Below are 16088 nucleotides of genomic sequence, written 5' to 3' on the forward strand. Positions count from 1 at the left end.
TCTCCTGGAGAAGGGAATGGCTAGCCACTCCAGTATTCTCGCCTGGAGAATTCCATGAACAGAGGAGACTGGCGGGCTGCAGTCCATGGGGTCGCAAAGAGTCGAACACAACTGAAGCGACTTTTCTTTTTTTCATTGAATACATGAAAGGATGTTCACAAGTATGCAAAAGTAATGGAATTCCAGCAAAAATAAGAAAAATCCACCACTTTTCAGCCATCTGATTGCAAGTCATAAGAAGCGTCGTACACTGCAGGTGGAATAGGAAGAAATCGGTGCTGCCTTGGGGAGGGTGTCGGTCAGGGCGGACGGTCCATGTGCCCAAGGAACACCAGTCCTGAGAAAATCCGGACATAACCTGAAATATCACAGCAGAATATTTCAAAGTTGAATTCGGGTTTAATAATATATATATATATATAAACTATAAATGCAAATTTATCATGTTTTACAAAATAAAGTTTATAAGGAAATTATGTCCTCATTTTCCAGAGGGGGTTTTCAAGCAGGATTCTTCTAAATAAATATTATAAGAGTACAGCGAGAAGCCTTTCCCTTTTTCCAGAGCAGGCACGTAGCTGAAAGTTGACGTGCCTTGAAAGGCTCTGTCACTTCCCCAGGGCCTCTCCACCTGCTCTCGCCGCGTCTCCAAGTGTGTGGATGGGTCCCTCCCCCACAATCCAGAAACCAGTTCTCATCTGTCAGTGGGATCCACCTTCCTGATGTCTCTTCCCACTTGATTTGCTCTTTCCTGTCTTTCCACATCTGTCTCCTTCTCAAGTTCTCTGATATTTCATCCCTGCATTTGGCTTTTCATGTTAGTTGCAGGGGTTCTCATTTCTAGGAGTTTTTGGTGGCTTGATTACCAAGCTCCTATCTTTAGCAGTGTTTACGTCCCTGCCCACATTCCCAGGTGGCTCAGTGGTAAAGAATCCACCCGCCATGCAGGTGACGCAAGATACACGGGTTCAATCCCTGAGTGCGGAAGATCCACTGGAGAAGGAAATGGCAACCCGCTCCAGTATTCTTGCCTGGAAAATCCCACGGACGGAGGATCCACGTGGGCTACAGTCCACGGGGTGGCAAAGAGCTGGACAAGACTGAGCACACACACATTTCAAATCAATTTTGTGTTTTAAATTCAATTTCCTCTTATACTGAACACACAGCACATATGTATTTACAATCCCTGCCTGCCAGTGCCCCAAATCTGAAGTCTGTAGGAAGGTGCTGCTGCGTGTGTGTGTGTGTGCACACACGTGTGTGCATATGTCTCTACCCAGTGGCATTCTGTGTCTTTGTGTGTTTCTGGGTCACTCACTGGGCAGATCCTGAGGTTGGCTTTCTGGACGTACAGTATGGAGAATATTGCATTTTTTTCAGCCAGGACCTTGCAGCCCCATGGACCTGGGGCCATGTCTAAACATAAAGAGTCAGCTGCAAGGCTGCGTGTTGCATTAGTCCCTCAGTCATGTCCGACTCTTTGCGACCCCGGGACCTGTAGCCCGCCAGGCTTCTCTGTTGGTGGGATTCTCCAGGCAAGAATACGGGAGTAGGTTGCCATTTCCTCCTCCAACCGTGCTGTAGGACTCTACAGAAAATGCACGTTCGCGCCATAAACCTTCTACAAGAAGTTTTAAACATGGATTTTCAGAGGGACTTATATGTTCCATCTTCCCAGAAACATAGTTGATATGACAAGCATCTGTTTCTTCATGTCCAACTCTCTGTGACCGCATGGAATACAGCACACCATTTCTGTCCTCCACTGTCTCCCGGAGTTTGGTCAGATTCATGTCCATTGAGTCGGTGATGCCATCCAAGCATCTCATCCTCTGTCGTCCCCTTCTCCTCCTGCCCTCGGTCTTTCCTAGCATCAGGGTCTTTTACAGTGAGTGGGCTCTTTGCATCAGGTGGCCAAAGTATTGGTGTTTCAGCTTCAGCATCAGTCCTTCCAAAGAATATTCAGGGTTGATTTGCTTTACGTTTTCTTGGCTATATCTCTCAGAATCACACTGCTGTAGGCCCTTCTCAGCTTTGGCCTCAGATCCGAGTGGAGGAGTCTGGAGCCACTTCCCCTCTGTTGCTGTGTCTCTCTCCTCCCTGCTCCCCTCCTGCCTTTTTCCTGCGCTCACCTCTCCCACCTGAGGACAGGCCTCAACTCCACCTGCAGTGCATCCAGTTCCTGGTTTTACGCAGGCTCATGTGCTGGGCTGGCAAGGATGCTGGAGAAAGGACTGGCGGGTACCAGGCTAAGATCCCAGCCTCACGGTTCTGTCTGTTATGTCCCCAGGCCTGCCGCTCCACTCCGACTAGGTTGCTGGATCTTAGAGCAAGTCGCCTCCAGTCTTGTTTCATCGGGTCCCTCCCCACGCCTTGGCTACAGCCTGGCTCTCTCACCAGTCTGATACTCTGGCCTCGTTACTCGGTGGGTGTCAAGCCTCGTCCACCTGTGTGGACCTGGCGACCAGCGGCCCTCGATCGCTCCCCTCAACAGCCGCACATCCCCCGCCCGCTGCTGAAATGAAGCCGCACAGGTGTGTCTCCCGGTTTCAGAGGTGATGTCTTTACATTTTCTCTGTTCACACCTTGTCTGCTACTTCTGTGAGTGCAGAGCAAAGGGAGCTGTTGAAACACAACACCTGGTCCTGTCCTGGCAGGAAATCCAGTGACTGCTTTTAAACCATAGGATTTTAATTTTTGTCTTTTATTCGGAACTTTTCAAGCAATGACGGATTGTGAAGACTATAAAGCAAAAATAATGAATGGGTTATTTTTGTAGAATTAAGTTTTTGTTTGTCATTATTCAGTTGCTGAGTCATGTTTGACTCTCAACCCCATGGACTGTAGCTCGCCAAGCTCTTCTGTCCCTGGGATTCTCAGGCAAGAACACTGGAGTGGGTTGCCATTTCCTTCTCCAGAGGATGTTCCTGACCCAGGGACTGAACTCACATCTCCTGCATTGGCAGGAAGATTCTTTACCACTGAGCCACCAGGGAAGCCCTGAAAAGTAATATAGAATTAGTGCAAAATGAATGTATAATAATAAGAATTACACTTGTGTATGGATGCAACCTGAGAGAGAACTTAGCAAACTGAAGAAAAATTCGTAGGTGTTATAGGATTCTGGGTAAATTTCTCTTTGATTTTTAGTGTGTCTAAAATGACAGTAATTCCAGAGTGTGGGATAGTTGGGTAGATTGAAGAGTGAAGTAAGAATTGTATTTAATGTCTAGGTGATTTTTTTTTTTTCTAACTGCAAGACATAGGTCAAAGTCTACAGGCTAAACGGGATACCAATTAGAAAAATCTTTGTATTTACAATGAAAAAAGGGGTAAATAAAAACATTAGCCTTTGAAAGAGCAGAAGCTTTCTGAACCAAGCAGGAGGTGAGGTCACAGAATCCTGGTTAAGCCTCAGCACTGGGCACACCCCGCTCCCGTGTGTTGTGGCCACAAGCCAAGGAGCTCCGGCCGCCTCAGGAGGCTGGAGGAGGTGAAGGACTCTCCCTCGAGCCTCCAAGGGAGCACGGCCCTGCTGACACCTTGCTTTAGGACTTCTGGCTCCAGAGCCAGGGGAAAACACATTTCTAGGAGTAGGTGGGGCCCCTTGCACATACAGTAGCCCCGGGGAGGTTTTGTCCGACTCTGTGTCCCTGCTCAACGGGCCTTCGTTGGTCAGATATAACCACCCAGCAGCCCCGCTAGTGACTGTGAGCTGCCTCCCCCATGGTGGGGCTTGATCTGGAAGCAGCCAGGGAAAACGACTCGAGAAGGAATGTGGCTGCTTTAACTCTAGGGAAACGTGGCAGCCTCTTCAAGATGGAGGAGTGGAGCAGGAGCCTGGCACTGTGCCCAGGCATGCCAGGGGCTCTCGGTCACCTTCGCAGGATGCCTAGCCTCAGACCCGCCCCTAGAAGGAATGGGATGCGGGCCCCAGTCCCCGAGGGCGAGGAGGGGCTTGCCTCTGGGGGGTCAGCCAGTCCCAGGAGGGCCGGGCTGCGGGCAAGCTTTGCTTCCAACCCCGGAGCCCGGCCACAGGCTGACCTTGCTCCAACCCCGCCGACTCACAACACGTTTTTCTGAAGGAGGTCGGCAAAGCATCTTCTTTTAAGACTTTGATTAAGAAGCTGTTCTCTTCGGGCACCTTCCAAGGGCCCAGCAAGGAGGGCAAGAAGGTGTTTATTCTCACTCACGAAGGAAATGGGCTGTGAGCAGAAGTATTCCCTGCAATTTATTCACACCACAAAAAATTAATGAGCATTAGTAAATTCCTTTTAGTGTAAGGAGGGAAAAAGATGCAAACCATGATTTAATGAAGGATTCTGCTCTCAATGCTACTCTCCACCATAACAAAGAGGACCGTCCTTATTATTCAGAAAGCAGTTGGACTCAGAAGGAGAAGGTTCTATAAACAGCCATTAGCATCTTAATTACACGATCATTCAAAAGACAGTTCCCCTGGAAAAGAAAAAAAAAACTTCAGCCCATAAATCTCTTGGTCTCAAAGTCCAAGAAGTGAAACAGCCTCCTGAGAACATGTTCCAGGCTGGGTGGGAGCAGAGGGGGTCTTCACGGCATGGGAGGGGGTGGTGTCCAGGGTGGGTCCTCCCCGAGGGAGGTGGGTGCGGTGAGAGGCAGCCTGGATTCCCCAAGCTTGGGTCTCTGGGCCCAGCCTCTCAGGGCAGGAAGCTTTCATTGGAAGTGGGCAACCTCATTCAAACCCACTCCTTCCTAAAGGGAAATGTAGTTGCACAATTGAAAAAAAAAAGAGAGAGAGAAAGGCTGTCTCTCCTTCCAGGCTGAGTCTGGCTTTGAAGACAGGGCTGATCACCATCTCCTGTGGCCCCTCCATGCCCCCGATGTGGGCTTTGGTGACACAGTCCCGGGGGAAGTCCTCTCCACAGGCCTGGGTGTGTGTGTCTCACACGAGTGGAAGTGCCTGTGAACAATTTCTTTCCCAATAATTTCCGCAAAAACCCCTAGAACTGACTGGTATAGGAACCAATCACTGGTTTGTGGGGAGTTCTGCCAGCTTTGGGTTAAGGGCACAGACCAGCCCCTCCCAAATCCATGGGCAAAGACAAGCGGGTATTCCCCTTGGGAGAATGCAGTGTGTCTGGCACTGTCAGAAGTAGGGGGCAGACCCTGAGGAGACCATAACTGAAAAAGACACACTCACCCCAGTGTTCATCGCAGGGCTGTTTACAACAGCCAGGACATGGAAGCATCCTAGACGTCCCTCAACAGATGAATGGATAAGGAAGCTGTGATACATGTGCACAACGGAATACCACCCAGCCATAAAAAGGAACGCATTTGACTCAGTTTGAATAAGGTGAAAAACTTAGAGACCATTACACAGAGCGAAGTACGTCAGAAAGAGAAAGACAAATATCGTGTTCATGACATTGTACAGAAGGTGGTGATCAAGACCATCCCCAGGAAAAAGAAAGGCAAAAAGGCAAAATGGCTGTCTGAGGAGGACTTACAAATAGCTGAGAAAAGCAGAGAAGCTAAAAGCAAAGGAGAAAGGAAAAGAACATCCATTTGAATGCAGAGTTCCAAAGAACAGCAAGGAGGGTAAGAAAGCCTTCCTAAGTGAACAATGCAAAGAAATAGAGAAAAACAACAGAACAGGAAAGACTAGAGATCTCGTCAAGAAAATCAGAGATACCAAGGGAACACTTCAGGCAAAGATGGGCTCGATAAAGGACAGAAATGGTATGGACCTGACAGAAACGGAAAACGTTGAGAGGAAAGGGTTAGAATACACAGAAGAACTGTACAAAAAAATCTTCATGACCCAGATAACCACGATGGTGTGATCACTCATCTAGAGCCAGACATTCTGGAATGTGAAGTCAAGTGGGCTTTAGGAAGCATCACGACGAACAAAGCTAGTGGAGGTGATGGAATTCCAACTGCGCTATTTCAAGCTCTAAAAGATGATGCTGTGAAAGTTCTGCACTCATTATGTCAGCAAATTTGGAAAACTCAGCCGTGGCCACAGGACTGGGAGAGGTCAGTTTTCATTCCAATCCCAAAGAAAGGAAGTGTCAAAGAACATTCAAACTACAGCAGAATTTCCTTCATCTCACAGGCTAGCAAAGTAATGCTCAAAATTCTCCAAGCCAGGCTTCAACAGTACATGAACCAAGAACCTTCAGATGTTCAAGCTGGATTTACAAAAGGCAGAGGAACCAGAGGTCACATTTCCAAAATCCGTTGGATCATAGAAAAAGCAAAAGAGTTCCAGAAAAACATCTACTTCTGCTTTACTGACTATGCCAAAGCCTTTGACTGTGTGAATCACAACAAACTGTGGAAAATTCTTTAAGAGATGGGAATACCAGACCACCCGACCTGCCTCCTGAGAAATCTGTATGCAGGTCAAAAAGCAATAATTAGAACCAGACATGGAACAATGGACTGGTTCCAAATCGGGAAAGGAGTACGTCAAGGCTGTATATTGTCACCCTGTTTATTTAACTTACATGCAGAGTACATCATGTGAAATGCCAGGCTGGATAAAGCACAAGCTGGAATCAGGATTGCTGGGAGAAATATCAATAACCTCAGCTATGCAGATGACACCACCCTTATGGCAGAAAGTGAAGAGGAACTAAAGAGCCTCTTGATGAAAGTGAAAACGGAGAGTGAAAAAGCTGGCTTAAAGCTCAACATTCAGAAAACTAAGATCATGGCATCCGGTCCCATCACTTCATGGCAGATCGATGGGAAACAATGGAAACAGTGAGGGACTTTATTTTCTGGGCTCCAAAATCAGTGCAGATGGTGACTGCAGCCATGGAATTAAAAGACGCTTGCTCCTTGGAAGGAAATCTGTGACCAACCTAGATAGCATGTTAAAAAGCAGAGACATTACTTTGCCAACAAAGGTTTGTCTAGTCCCATGGATAGAGGAGACTGGCAGGCTATAGTCCATGGGGTTGCAAAGAGTCGAACACAACTGAGTGACTAAGCATAGCCTAGTCAAAGGTTTGGGTTTTCCAGTAGTCATGTATGGATGTGAGAGTTGGACCATAAAGAAGGCTGAGCACTGAAGAACTGATGATTCTGAACTGGGTGTTGGAGAAGACTCTTGAGTCCCTTGGACTGCAAGGAGATCCAACCAGTCCATTCTAAAGGAGATCAGTCCTCGGTGTTCTTTGGAAGGAATGATGTTAAAGCTGAAACTCCAGTACTTTGGCCACCTCATGCGAAGAGTTGACTCATTGGAAAAGACTCTGATGCTGGGAGGGATCGGGGGCAGGAGGAGAAGGGGACGACAGAGGATGAGATGGCTGGATGGCATCACCAACTCAATGGACATGAGTCTGAGTGAACTCTGGGAGTTGGTGATGGACAGGGAGGCCTGGCTTGCCACGATTCATGGGGTCGCAAAGAGTCGGACATGACTAAGCAACTGAACTAAACTGAACTGAACTCAACGAGCATTCCCAGATAGCACAGTGCTAAGGAATCTGCCCGTAATGCAGGAGACGCAGGTTTGAGCTCTGGGTCAAGAAGATCCCTGGAGATGGGCATGGCAACCCACTCCAGTATTCTAGCCTAGAGCATCCCAGGGACAGAGGAGCCTGGCGTGCTGTAGTCCATGGGGTTGCAAAGAGTCAGACACAACTGAAATGGCTAAAACGACAAAACGTATTTGATTTACGACGTTGCATTCACTTCAGGTATACAGCAAAGCGATTTAGTTGTACATGAAAACATCCAGGCTTCCCTAGTGACTCAGAGACTAAAGAATCTACCTGCAATGTAGGAGACCTGGGTTCGATCCCTAGGTCCGGAAGATCCCCTGGAGAAGGGAAAGACCACCCACTGCAGTGTTCTAGCCTGGAGAATCCCATGGACAGAGGAGCCTGGTGGCCGCAGTCCGTGGGGTTGCAGAGCGGCAGACGCGGCTGAGCAGCAGCAGCATAGGTTCCACATCCTCTCTGTCCATCCATCCACCAGGGGACACGGGTTGTTCCCATGTCTTGACTATGAATAATTCTGCCGTGAGAGTGAAGATGCAGGTATCTCTAAAATGCTGATTTCAGCTCCTCGCGTACACGCTCTGACGTAGGCTTGCTGGATCGTAGGGCAGTTCTGTTTCTAACTTTTGAGGAGCCTCTATATTAACCAACCTCACTGTGATCGTCGTTGTACGATATGTACGTGTATAAAATCACCACGCTCTATCCCTTGCACTTGCACAGCTTCGTATGCCAGCTCTGTCTCACGAGCTGGAAAAAGCCCAGCAGGAAACATAACCGCATCTACACTAGAGCAGCGGTGACTTTCCTGGGGCCGCCCTGATGCAGGGGCCCCACCTAGGCTGTCTGCCGCTTGTCACAGACGTACAGACAGGTAGACAGACAAAAGTGTAACTTGAGAATACTGAATAAGCCATCAAAGACAAAACACCCGCTGTGATGAGGGTTCGTCAAAAGGACTCAGGGGCTGCTGAGAGGGTGCCCGTTGGCCGAGGCATGAAATAAATCACGGACCATTAAATCACACCCTGTGTAAATAAACAGCCCCCAGTCTGTGCTAATATAAACACACCACTGAGGACATAAAGAGAACAAGGGACACGTCTCTCAGGCAGAAACACACTAAACCATTTGTAGACACTTCACAGTCTGGGAGCCGGGACAGAACCTCCAGCCCGTAAGTGCGCGCCTTTTCCAGGGACAGCCTCCGAAGAGGAGCGAGTGAGGAGCAGCCTGACAGGCACAGCTGAGCCCGGGGACCGGGGCGACACCACCGAGGCCAGCCAGGTGGGCGGCTCGTAGCTGATGCCATGTGGCGAGGGCACTTCATCTCGGAGGGCCTTCCCCCAGAACCCAGGACCCCAGCCTGACCCCGAGAAACACACCAGACAAACCCCATTAGACGGGGCACCTACAGAACCGCTGCCCAGCATACGTCAAAGCTCCCGAGGTCACGCACGCAGGAGGTTTGAGAAACAGTCACGACCCTGTGACCTAAGGAGATGTAGTGATCAAATGTGATGCGGAACCTCGGTGGGGGTCCCAGGACCAAACTGTGAGGAAAAAACAAGGCCTTGGGTGAAAATGAAGCAGATTGGAAGAAAACGTGGATTTTCGTTTAAGGTATCCACATGGAAACGGACGCACGGGACCAACGTAAGTCGCTGGGTGTACGGGGGTCTGTGTTTATTTCTATTATTTACCTGTTTTCATTCATTTGGGGCTGTGCTGGGTCTTCATCGCTGCATGGGCCATCTCTAGCTGCAGCGAGCCGGGGCTACGCCGTCATCGCGTGCACCGGCTTCGAGTTGCAGAGGCTTCTGTCGTTGCAGAGCTTGGGCTCTAGGGCACGTGGCTTCAGTAGTCGGGGCCGGGGGCTCAGCGGTTGCGGCTCCCGGGCTCTAGAGCAGGGCTCAGAAGTGGTGGCACACGGGCTTAGCTGCCCTGCAGCAGGTGGGATCTCTCCAGCCTAGGGATGGAACCCATGTCTCCTGAACTGGCAAGCAGATTCTTAACCACTGGACCACTAGGGAAGCCCCGGAATTCTGTAATATTATCACCATTTTCTGTGAATCTGAAAGTGTTTTAAAATTTAAAAGTTGATTTTTAAAAGTCCTCAGTAAAAGCCATTTGTGGGAGAACACCCTTGCAGGGCTGTCCACTCTTGAGCACGGGGCCCACAGGCCAGGCAGCTTTCCAGCTCTGTCCTCGCACCTCCACCCTGGATGGGGCCCAGGGTCCCCAGCAGACAAGTCCTCAGCTTTGTGGAGCTTCTGAACCCAAGCTGGCCCACCCCTTCAGTGTTGGGGCCATTTCTGGAAAGAGCAGGAAGGGCCTTAGGACAAACTGGATGGGCCAAAGTGGGCGGGAGCCCTTTGGGGAGGGGCTCATATTCTTGGAAATGTTCAAAATGGAACTCCAAGTAGACCAGAAGAATAGTCGAGAAGCGCTGACCACCCACTCGAGGCAAGATGACCTACCAACGAGTCTGTGTGGGCCATACCAAGGAGCCCCCTGCAGGGTCTGCGAGGGTTACTTAGTGGGTCTGCATGGAGGCCTCCCAGGCGTGAAGGCGATGCTGTAGGGTCTTGGGCACAGAGAGGAGGACTGGGAGCAGTGGGGAGACTCTAAGGGCCCCTGGTCCTCGGGCCCAGGACTAGACAGGCATCCTCTGAGATGCCCAGCTCTGGGTTTTATGCAGCACAGCGTTACCGGCCCACGATCCCAGGGGTGGACAGTGGTGAGTGCGCAGGGTGGCAGGGCTGGCTCGTTTGGCCAGGACGGGCTGGATCCAGCTTCAACACTCACCGACCAACCTACTCTTCCTCACTCATTTATTTATGTATGCATTCATCCTCCTCCCCACCCCCCATGCCATAACATTTTCCAGTAAATCTCCGGCATCCTGTTGATTTACCTCTGATCAGTTCAGTAGATGCCTCTGAAATAATGACATATTTATTACAAAATCAGTAACCATATCACAACTAATAAAATAATAGCTGAATACTGTTGAATATCTAGCCATGATGGCGTGGCTGAGGACTGTCTTCTGACACCCTGGGGCACCTCCAGGGTGAAGGTTATTCCCAGAGCCCCTCATCCTGCCTGCTGGGACTTCCTTCAGGCCTTGAGCAGCCAAGCATGCCTGTGGGCACCCCTGTCTGACCGCGGGCGGGACGCCTGACAAAGGCCACAGGACCTTCAGGACTAACTGGTCAACGACAAACGCACAGATGCTTTCAAATCCCACTGCTCCCTCCCACACACACTGAGTTCCACTCTTGCCAAATGTTTTACCTTTGCCTGGACATCCATCCCTCTGTCCCGGGGCCTTTGCATAGCGGCTGCTTCTGTCTTCGATGCCCTCTGCTCAGCAGAGCTTTCTCATCCATTCTGGAAACAGCTGGTGTCTCCTGCTTGGAAGCCTGCTCTGAGCCGCTGTGGCAACACCCCCACACGCTTACCTGTGGGCTGCTGAAGCATCTGTCGAGCTCGCTGTGACTGCTCCCCTGGGGCAGGGGCTGGGCTGGTGACGGTCCCTCTCTGGGGCTCAAAACAGCACTGAGCAGCGAGTAACTGGAAGGATGACTATTTCATCACATATTTTACAGGGTAGCACATTTTCATTATTCAAATTACAAAAAGGAAGACTTGTGCTTTCAGAAATGATGGGCCAACAGTGATGGAATAGACCCTTCCCGTGAATCCACTGGGGAATGGCCAAGCACATGAAGCGCGGGTCTGCATGATACTGGTCCTCAGGAGACAGAGGACAGTGACCCCTGAAAGGTGGAAAACAAGGGAAGGGAGCCCTGGCATCGCCCCAACTTGCTGCCTGGAAAGAGGCCCCAGGCTGGGCTGTGGGCAGCAGGACCTGGTGGAGCCCACGGGTCTCTGAATGGAGGAGACGGGTCCAGAGTACAGAGGGCGCAGGATGGCCGGAGGTCACCCACAGGATGCCTGGGAGGAGAGATCCACCCAGAGAGAACCCCAAGACTGACACAGCCTCTTCCCTCTAGTGCTCACCTGAGAACTAGCCAATGCAGGCAGCTAGAAACTGCCCCAGGCCAGGGAAGGAACCACAGAGGATTCAAGGTGGCCGTCTACCGTCTCCACTGTCCACACAGCGCCCGTTATTAGTGCTTGCTCCCATTGCTTTGTCTCAGAAGACAGAACCTCAAGGTTCAGGGAGCCATGGGCAGCGTGCTCAGAATCTGTGATTTGCCTTAACTGTGGGAAGTAATTTGGCTTCCCTGGTAACTCAGCTGGTAAAGAATCTGTCTGCAATGCCAGAGACCTGGCTTTGACCCCGAGGTTGGGAAGATCCCCTGGAGGAGGGCATGGCGAGCCACTCCAGTATTCTTGCCCCATGGACAGAGGAGCCTGGTGTGCTGCAGTCCATGGAGCTGCAAAGAGTCAGACAAGACTGAACGACTAAGCACAGCAAAGCACAGCACGTGGGAAATAATTAATCCTAGACCACCTACTGCTCTTGTCCCACCTAAAATAATCTCCAAAAGCAAGACTCAAAAGGATCCAACTGCTTCCAAGTGAACTGCAACCTACAACAAAGCTCAAGAACACTCACAGAAATTCAAAAACATCCACTGTGGCTCAGACAGCAAAGAGTCTGCCTGCAATGCGGGAGACTAGGTTCAGCCCCTGGATCCGGAAGATCCCCTGGCGAAGGGAATGGCACCCACTCCAGTATTCTTGCCTGGGAAATTCCATGGACAGAGGAGCCTGGCAGGCTACAGTCTATGGGATTACAAAGAGTCAGACATGACTGAGTGACTGACACTTTCACTTCATTTTCCTTTCCACAAGGGAAATTCCTGATGTCTGCTGTCCAATTAAAAACCACCAGGACCGCTATATAGAGGACATTTCAACATATAAGGGGGAGACATACCAATCAATTGAAACCACCTCAGAACTGACACAGATTTTAGAATTAGCACACAAAGCATTTTAAAAGATGTTAAAACAGTAATCCATATGGTCATGAAGCTAAGTGGAGACATGGAAGATATTTTTAAAAGACCCAAAATGAAATTCCAGACATAAAACTATAACGTCTCAAATGAAAACTACACTGTTGGGATTAATGATAGATTAGAAATTAAGGGGGAAAAGATTAATGAATTTGAAGGAATAGCAGTAGAAGCCATTCAAAAAGAAAAGAAAACAATTTTAAATTAGAGAATTATCAGGCAGTGGGCTAGCTTTATGCAGTGTGTAATGGTAATCCTCCAGAAATATAAATAGAACAAATATTTAAAGAAATAATGGCTAAGCGATTTCCAAATCGGAGGAAAACTTTGAACGCACAGAGCCAGGAAACTCAGAGAACTCCAAGCACAGGGAAATACTATATTAAATATATTATAATAGTCAGTTTGCTCACCACAGATAAAGAGAAAACCCGCGGAGCAGCCAGAAGCAAACGATAGGCTACATAGAGAAGGCGCGTAAGAGTGACGGCAGACTTCCTGTCACAAGCGGTGCAGGAGGAAGACGCTGACAGAAGCCTGCAAGAAAACACCGCCCGAGAAGCAGACGCCGGTGAACCCAGCATGCTTTACCAACACATCCACTCTGTGAGAAATGGCAAAAGTGGTACTTCAAGCAGGAAGAAGTAATCCCAAAGGAAACAACTGCCCTATTCATGTCGGGACATCGGCCAGTGTGAGTGTTACTTACACCGTAAATGAAGGCTGTAATAATACGCGTTCAGTGTGGTGTAATGCAGCTACGCTGTGAGAAGCAGACACTAATGTGATAAAGTACAAACAACAGAACTAAAAAATATAGAATTGAATCATAAAAATATTCAATTTATCCATAGGAAGGCAGAAAAAGAGGTAATGGGGGAAAAGAACAGCTGAGAAAAACACAAAATATTTAGATTTAAATTTAACTAATAAATATTCACATTAAATGTAAACTGTCTAAATGCCCCACTAAAAAGCAGATATTGCCAGATTGGATAGAAAAACTGAGACCCTACAGCATGCTGACACGCTACATTAATATAAAGATATGCTGCATTAATAGAGTGGAAATGTTAATCCGGAAGAGTAGATTTCATAGTAAACTATTATTAGGAATCAATGTGGCCTTTATAATGAGAGAAGGATCAATCTATTAAGAGGACACAACAATCCTAAGTGGTTATGTACTTAATTACAGAGTTTCACAATATGATACTTGACGCAAAAATTGATAGAAATTCAAGCTTAAATAGACAAATCCACAATTGTCGGCAAACATTGGAATGACTCTCAGTAAACGATGCTGAAGCTGAAGCTCCAATACTGTGGCCACCTGATGCGAAGAGTCAATTCACTGGAAAAGACCCTGATGCTGGGAAAGATTGAGGCAGGAGGAGAAGGGGACAAGAGGGGATGGGATGGCTGGATGGCATCACTGACTCGATGCACATGCATTTGAGCAAACTCCGGGAGATGGTGAAGGACAGAGAAGCCTGGCGTGCTGCAGTCCGTGGGTCGCAAACACTCAGACACGACTGAGTGACTGCACAACCACCGCCAGTAGGTCCAGTAGATAGATCGTTAAAGACGTAGATAATGTGAGCAGCACCGCACACTAACTGCCTGACAGGACTGTGTTCAGCATCCCACCCAGCAAGAGGGGTGTTCCACTCCTGTCAAGGACGCAGGAAAGCGTTTACAATCACAGACCCTATGATTATTATTTTAAAGGACTCAAGTCAGGCAGATATGCTCTTTGTCAACAGAACTAAACTAGAAATCAATAAAAGAAAATCTCTAGAAAATCTTCTGAACGTTTAAACTAAATGATCTACTTCTAAATAACTCATGGTTCAAAAAAGAAATTAAAAGGGAAATGAGAGAGTGTTGTGGGTTGAATGGAAATGAAAACACAACTGGAATAGTAATTGAGGGAAGTAATGCTGTGATTGTCTCAGGAAACACAGAAACAATATTTAGAAGATGTAATATCCATTTTGGATAAAACACTCCAAAAGCTGGGCATGGAAGGAAACTTCTTCAACCTGAAAGAGCACCTGTTCAAAATCTTCAGGGAACATAATGCGTGATGGAAAAGACATAAAGGCTTACTTCTAAGATTGGAAATAAGACAATGATGTCTGCCCCAGCTGCTTGTATTCAACACTGTGCTGGCATTTCTGCCCAATGTAATAAGGCAAGAAAAAGAAATGAAATCCACCCAGATTGGAAAGGAAGGGCTAAAACTGTCTTTGTTCACAGAAATTAGGATTCTGTAGGAATTTGATGGAATCAACAAAAAGGTACTAGACCTAATATCTGAGTTTATCAAGTTTTCAGTATCAAAGATCAATGTAAAAAACAAAACAAAACAAAACAAAAAAATTTCTATAAAGTAGGAACAGTCAAAAATTGAAATAAAAATTACTTAAAAACTAACAAAGTATGATTTTGTACCAAAAGTATGACAAATATGGCACAAGGTTAAAAGACCTGTATACTAGAAACTACAAAATATTGCTGAGAGAAATGAAATAAAATCTGAATGGAAAGATACACAGTGTCTGTGGGTCAAAACTCAAAATTATTAAGCTGACGATCACATCCTAAGCTATTGCCAAAACTCACATGGAAATGCAAATCATCTAAAAAAGTTAAAAGAAAAAAGTAGAGAACTAACACTATCTCATTTCGAGACTCTGTAAAGCTACAGTAATCAAGTGTGTGCATAAACGTGGATAAATAGATCAGTGGTGCAGAGAAGGGAGTTTAGAAATAGACCCATGCAAACGTTGCCTGCCAAGTTTTCACAGTTACAGAGAAAACTCAGTGGAGAAAGGACAGTCTTTCAAACAAACGGTGCCAGAACAATTGAAATATTCATTTTCAGAAATAAATTTGTATGTGTAATTCACACCAAGTACAAAACTATCTCAAAATAAATTATAGATCTAAATGTAAACACCAAACTATAAAACTTCTAGAAAAAAACATACCTGAAACATTTTTGGCTTGAAGTTATGCAAAAACTTCTTAAGTAGGATACCAAAATATGTACTTTATAGAGCAAACTGATGAACAAGACTTCATCAAAATTAAAAACTTCTGGTTCTTCATTTTACACAGTTTGGAGAATGAAAAGGCAAATTGTAGATTGGGAGAAAATATTTGCAAAGTACATGTATGAGAAAAGACTTGTATCTTAATATATAGTGAAAGTTGCTCAGTTGTGTCTGACTCGTTGCGACCCCATTCTGTGGAATTCTCCAGGCCGGAATACTAGACTGGGTAGCCTTTCCCTTCTCCATGGGATCTTCCCAACCCAGGGAGAGAACCCAGATCTTCTGCACAGAAGGCAGATTCTTTACCAGCTGAGCCACAAGGGAAGCCCAAGAATACTGGAGTGGGTGGCCTATCCCTTCTCCAAGGGATCTTCTCCACCCCAGGAATCAAACCGGGGTCTCCTGTATTGCAGGCGGACTCTTTACCAACTGAGCTTTAAGTAGTAATAAATAAAGAACTATCAAAAATCAAGAAAACCAACAACTCAATAAAAATGTTGGGTACCTCTCCACAGAAGTATTTATGT

This window comes from Bos taurus, chromosome 5 (assembly GCF_002263795.3).
Source record: "Bos taurus isolate L1 Dominette 01449 registration number 42190680 breed Hereford chromosome 5, ARS-UCD2.0, whole genome shotgun sequence".
NCBI lineage: Eukaryota > Metazoa > Chordata > Mammalia > Artiodactyla > Bovidae > Bos > Bos taurus.